This window comes from Pteronotus mesoamericanus, unplaced genomic scaffold (genome assembly GCF_021234165.1).
Source record: "Pteronotus mesoamericanus isolate MK-2021 breed Mesoamerican mustached bat unplaced genomic scaffold, CSHL_Meso_final contig_84, whole genome shotgun sequence".
NCBI lineage: Eukaryota > Metazoa > Chordata > Mammalia > Chiroptera > Mormoopidae > Pteronotus > Pteronotus mesoamericanus.
In genome coordinates this window covers 1,987,215-1,993,868 of record NW_026555267.1, presented here as the reverse complement: position 1 = coordinate 1,993,868, position 6,654 = coordinate 1,987,215, and positions in this window count along the sequence as shown.

The window sequence follows — 6,654 nt, the reverse complement described above, 5'->3', positions numbered from 1 at the left end:
CTCCTCCGGTTCATCCTGGCACTTCTCTGTCACCTCCACTGGCACACCTGGCCCTCTCCCCTAGCGTGTGCATCTCACCCCCTACATCTGACCACCCCCCAGCACACAACGGGCTCAGTATTCACAGCTGGTTCATTCCCCTCAGTCCGGCCACTGCCCCTCTTAAACAGCCCATTGCACCACTAGGCCCTTAACTTAGTAGTTAAGGCCCTCCTTACTAGGCCCTTAACACGGAGCAGGGGTCTTCCGTTCTTCATGGCCCTGGAGTCAGGCCGCTGCTGGACACCGTTCCCATGTGGCCTGACTTCAGCCTCAGAGATGATGTATAGACTCTGAGCACCACCCCCAGGCTCAGATGGCTCTTATCCCCTTCTGGAGGCCACATAGAGCAGGGGTAAGGAACAAGGGGGACTTAGGTGCAAAATGTGAGTTTGCATCTCAGTATTGCCCCTTCTTAGGCCATCTGCCTCCTCTTAGAGCAGGGGTAGTGCTGGTCTCACAGAGTCGCCATCACCCCCTGCCGTCTGTCTCATCCTGTTTTGCTGTGCTCAGAACCCTTACTCCATATTTCTGTATGATCTGTCTGCCCCCCCCCCCCCCCGAAGCATAAGGTCTGGGAGAGCAGGGGCCTTGCCTGTCAGACTCATGGCTACATCCCAGTTCCTGGAAATAGTGTCAGGCACATGTAGACCGTCAATAATGGATGGGATGGAGGGAAGCCTCGGGGAGTGTCGATGGACTTATGGCAGCTGCCTTCAGGGATCTGGGGTGCAGGGATGGAGGCTGGCTCCTTTTGTGCAGCACCCAAGGGCAAAACTATGAACTACCAGGGAGGTTGGCTATAAGGCTTTTCCAAGAATCAGAGTACCCTCTTCTTACAGGAGTTCCAGCACAGGCCCTGGAACCATCTGCCTGGGCTGCTGTTGGGATCCGGCCGAGAGGGAGGGACGCTAAGTTCTGGGGCTCTGTGCCCAGGCTCTCCACTAAAAGGAAGGCCCCCGTCCCTCCCCCGCTTGTTCCTGTCGCGAGAAAGCTGCTTGCTGAGGGCGCAATCAGGGCTGAGGGAGCTAGTTCACCTTAGAGGCTTCTTCCGGTAGACTGTGGGGGTACCTGAGGAATTGCCCCATTCTGCCAATGAGAACACGTGGCCTGGAACTCAGGGTGGCAGGGATGAGGTGGGAAGATGCTGAATTAAAAGCCCTGGGCCTAGTCTCTATCTATTCATGTGACCCAGGCACTGTGTCCCCTACAACTCCCCACCCCACACACCCACCAGTCTCATCTACTTCCCTTAACAGAATGGCCTCAGTACCACCGCCTTCATCGGCTTCCCAGGATCAGTGCAAGAAGAAGAAAAAAAAGTTCTGTAGTACTCTGAAAACTGTACAGATAGAGGGATTATGGTTAAAGCCCCGAACTCTCCAAGCCACTAGGTAATTTCTCTCTTAGAGTGGTAGGCAGAATAATGGCTCTCTAAAGATATTCACGTCCTCATCGCTGGGAGTTATGTGTTTGTTACCGTAACAGGGCAAAAAAGGACTTTGCAGATGTGACTAAGGATTCTGAGATGGAGAGATTATCCTGGATTATCCAGAAGGGCCCCACGTAATCACAAGGGTCCTTAGGAGAGGGAGGCAGGAGGATCAGAGAGAAGAATGCGAGACGACGGAAGCAGAGGTCAGAGTGATATGGCCCCGAGCCAAGGAATGCCAGAGCCTTTAGGAGCTGGAAAAGGCAAGGGATGGATTCTTTCCTAGGGCCCCCCGGGGGAATACAGCTCTGCTGACATCTTGATTTTAGCCATTTCAGACTCCCTGCCTCCCGAACTGTAAGTTATAAACTTGTGGTGTTTTAAGCCACTAAGATGGTGTGAATATGTTACGGTAGCAGTAGGAAATTAATATAGACAGGCATATAAACACGATTTCAGATCTGGTTCTCCCTCTTTTTCCCAGTATTCCTTCTCAGTTGATGAAACCCTTTGTCCTTGCCAGGTTAGCTCAGGACTCCCATGTTATCATTAAGCAGATCACTGCTTATCTGCCTTGAGTTTGATTTTTGCAGAGCATGCCAAACTTGACACACCCAAGTTCAAATCCCAGCTCAATAATTTCCTAGCTGGGTGACAATAGACTAAGTCCCATAACCTCTCTGAGTGAGTCTTTTCTATGGGAAAAATAGGGAGTTGTGAGAACTAAATATGAAACCACTCAAAAACCCCTTTCACAGAAATCAAGGATGGTATCTAGGTTGCCAGATAAAATACAGAATGACCAGTTTAAATGTGAATTTCAGATCAAACAATTTCTTTTCTTAGTATAATTACCTCCCTTGTAATATTTGGGACTTGTTTATTGTTTTATCTGAAATTCAAATGTACCTGGGTATCTGTATTTTAATTTGCTACATCTAGCAACCTCAGTCTTGCACCAGGTCACATCCCTTGTAAGCAAAAAAAGCTAAGCCTCAATCTCAGATCTTCAGACCCCAAGGTCAGCGAGCATCCCGCTTCATCACAGGCTTGACCTTCAGGAGCTTAGCTGAGTCACTGGGCAGCCCTGGACTCACAACCCAATCGAAGCTTCAAACACAAATGCAATTTGAGCTGTGAAAACCCACGTCATACCTTAAAAAGATCTAAAGTGATCGTGAAAATAAAATTTAAAAACAACACACAAGCAAATGCTTATATATCACATATGTATACATATACATGTATGAGTATGAGTCTGTAAAATCAAAACTGAGTATGAAAACAAATGAAGAAACTACATGCAGAGAAATGCTTGAACATATATTAAATATGTGAATTCAATCTCTAAAAGCAATGTGCTATTATTTATTTTTATTTTTATTGATTTTTGAGAGAGAGAGAAAGAAAAAAGAGAAAACATCGATATATTGTTTCATTTATTTATGCATTCATCTGTTGATTCTTGGATGTGGCCTGACCAGGGATTGAACCCACAACCTTGTCATATTGGGACGACACTAGCCAACTGAGGTACCTGGCCAGGGCCAACGATGTGCCTTTAAATTTTTTTTTCTTCTGCCTGATCTGGACCAACACCCAAGACTGATCTGGGTGGAATTTAAACTAAGTGGCAGCTACCGTTACTGTGTGCTAATCATGGACTGTGTAACCTAAGCATTTTATGTGTATGGTCTTTTTAAAAACAGATATAATTCATATAACATAAAATTTTATGCAACATAAAGTTTACTATTTAAGGTGCACAATTCAGTGTTGTTGTTGTTGTTTTTACTATATTCAGAAGGTTGTACAACCATCACGACTATCTAGTTCCAGAACATTTCCATCATCCCAAAAAGAAACTTTGTACTCATTAGCAGCCCCTCCCCATTCCTTTCTTTCCCCGACCCTTAGCAAACACTAATCTACTTCCTGTCTCTATGGCTTTGCCTATTCTGGACATTTCACATGTATGAAATCATACAATATGTGTGGCCTTTCACACGTCTGGTTTCTTTTATTTAGCAAAATGCTTTTAAGATGCATCTGTATCACAAGTATCAATACTTCATCTCTTTTTAATTGCTGAATAATATTTCACTGTATAACTATACCACATTTTATCTATCCATTCATCAGTCGGATAGTTGGGTTGTTTCCACTTTGTGACTATTATGAGTAATGCTGATAGGAACAGCTGTGTACGTTTTTAATTTTCTCAGGTATATACCTAGGAGTGGGGTTGTTGGGTCCTATGTAAGTCTATGTTTAACTCTTTGAGGAACTGCCAGACTGTCTTCCATAGCAGCTGCACCATTTTGCATTTCCACCATCAATGTATAAGGGTTCCAATTTCTCCACATCCTCACCGACATTCCTCATTTTCCTTTTTAAAAAAAGTACAAGTATTCCAGTGGGTGTGGAGTGGTTTTGATTTGCATTTTCTTAATGGTTGTAACGACGCTGAGCAGTTTTTCACGTCCTTAGTGTCTCTGTTTATCTTCTTTGGAGGAGTGCCTAATCACACCCTTTGCCCATTTAATTGGATTGTTTATCTTTTTTTGTTGTGTTATAGGCATTCTTAATATAAGCTGGATATGAAACCCTTATCAGATGCAAGATTTGCAAATATTTTCTCCCATTCTGTGGGGTTTCCTTGTACTTTCTGGATAGGTGCCTTTGAGGCACAAGTTTTAAATTTTGATGAAATCCAATTTATATATTCTCATTTAGTTGTTTTAGTTATGTGTGTTAACTTCGTGAAAATTTACACCAGCCATGAGAGAGAGAATATCATGAGCATCCCCATTTTACGGACAAGGAAACCAAGGCATGGAAATATCAACTACCTTGCCTAAGATCAAGCAGCGAACAGGAGGCAGAGCTGGGTTCTGAGTACAAGTGCGCACACTCACAGCCCCTGTGCTCGATTTGGCAGGCATGAGTAGACCCTCCAATTGTCCCTGGACCTTCAGGCCTTGTTCAGGCAGGATTGCCTGCATGACAGTCTTTATACCTCATTTTGTATTGTTCATAAATTAATCTGAAAGGTGAGTGTGGGGTCAGGACCAGGTCGAAGGACATTTCCACAGCAATTTCCTCGGTGATCTAAAGCAGTCCCTCTGAGCAGAAGCTCTGCCCACTTTGTCCCCCATCCGTGCTGCCAAGACACTCAGAAAGGGGTTCTGGCCTCTCACTGGGGTTTTAATCACTAGAAAAAAGGTGAGCAAAGCAAGTGAGGCCTGTGTAAGTTAGTCAGGTTCAAGGGCAAGGTTCAGCCCCAAGCTGAGTCAAGGATAATAGGAATGGAGGTAAGAAGGTGGAAGGTCTAGGGAAGGATGAGGAGCAATGGGCGGCAGGAGGGACCTAATCTGGAGGTTTGGGCAAAGGAAAAGCACGTGCTGGGGTGTGTCCCAAGTGTCAGGGGCCTCGGAGGTAGGTGGGGGCGGTGCCTCCCTGCAAAGGGCAGCCACCTGAGGAATGGGGCCATCCCTGTCTGACCTGATGGGGGAGAGCAAGGAGCACTGGGATGAGGCAGCCCCTGCTGAGGGGGCCCTTCCTTCCAGGGTGGGTGCCGCTGTCGGGGGGCTGCCAGTCTGGCCTGTGGCACACGCCCTCCCAGCTACCTGGGAGGTGGCAAGTTCTACAGGGGACGGGGGGCGGGGAAGATTTTCCAGAAGCCCAGGGTTACCGACTGACAAGTTTCAGCATCACAGGGAAACAACAGGTTTCTGTTTTGTCAGGCACTAGGAATTCCTGTTTGGGACCTGCCTTCTTTAGAGCTGGCATGCCCAGGGCACCGTAAATCACAATGAAAACGCTAATAGTAATGACTGCCACATTTGTCAAACATGCATTCTTGTGCCAGGAACTGCTCTAGGCTCGCTCCATCCATCCATCCATCCGTCATCACCAACCTTATAATAACCTGAGGAAGGCACAGTCCCTACTTTCAGAGGTGAGAAAATGGAGGCTCATAGAGTGAGTGGCTTAAGTAAGGTCACCCAGCTGGCTAATGACACTGACCCTCTCTCAGGGGCATTGCTGTGGCATTGTTGTGGCTGCCCCCCAGGATATACCCCAAAAATCTGACCCCGTCTCACCTCACCCCCACCCCCAAGGATGCAGGACGATGGGGCTGCTGCTCGGGCTGGATGTGAAATGTGAGCTGTGGCCCAGGAGGAAGAGGCAGGGCCCGCTGGCTTTGGTGGACACAGGGGCCAAGGGCTGTCGCCCTCCTCCTACTCACTGCTCAGAGAGCCCAGCTCACTGAAAGAAATCTCAGACGTTGGCTGGTCCAGAGGTTCTGAAACAGGGAGTCTGAGCTCCCTGGAGAGCATCTACAAATGCAGATTTCTGGACACAGAGACTGAGATCCTGGAGATCTGAGGGGGATGTCCAGGAATGTGCCTGGGATGGAGGCGCTGGCGGCGGAGACGCAGAGCCAGGTTTGAGAACCTGGGGCTGGTCCAGCCCCAGCCAACAGAACTAGATCTTGGACGAGGGGAAGCATCCTGCCGACAGTCATACAGAAAGGAGGCGGCAGAGTGGAGATTCGAGCCAGGTGAGCCTGGCTGCCACCGTTAGACTGTGTCTTCTGGGGGGAAAAAGCCAGCTTGAAGTTGACCAAGTCTCTGGAGCCTGGAACTGACGAGAAAAGTCACAAGGTGAAGGATGGATTTGATATATAAATATTTGAAATTTCTAAAACACTCATTTCCACAAAAGTAAAAATCCATTAATAATATATATATATATAGCATAGTGGAAGCTATACTTCCAGCAAATAAGACAAAGAGTCAATATACTTGTAACGTCTATCTATCCATCCAGTGCATTGATGTTAATCAAGAAATTATCAAGGCTTTAATTGGCTAAATGAAGAACCTAAATGTGAACACAATTATTAGTAAACAGATATTTAATGGAGAATGTTTAATCTGGTTGGTAGACTTTAAAATGTAAATTAAAACAAGGTACCATTTATACATTAGACTTTTTCTAAGCTGTATTTTTATATATGTACATAGGTGTACATTTATTGGAAAGGATACACATAGTGGCAGAGCTGTCTGTTTGCCTCTGAATAGCTATTCTCTCCCCTTTTAATTAGCTGTCCCCCCTATTACTGGGCTGGGGGAAAGCAGCAATGTGCTCAGTTTAAAAACTACACTTCCCAG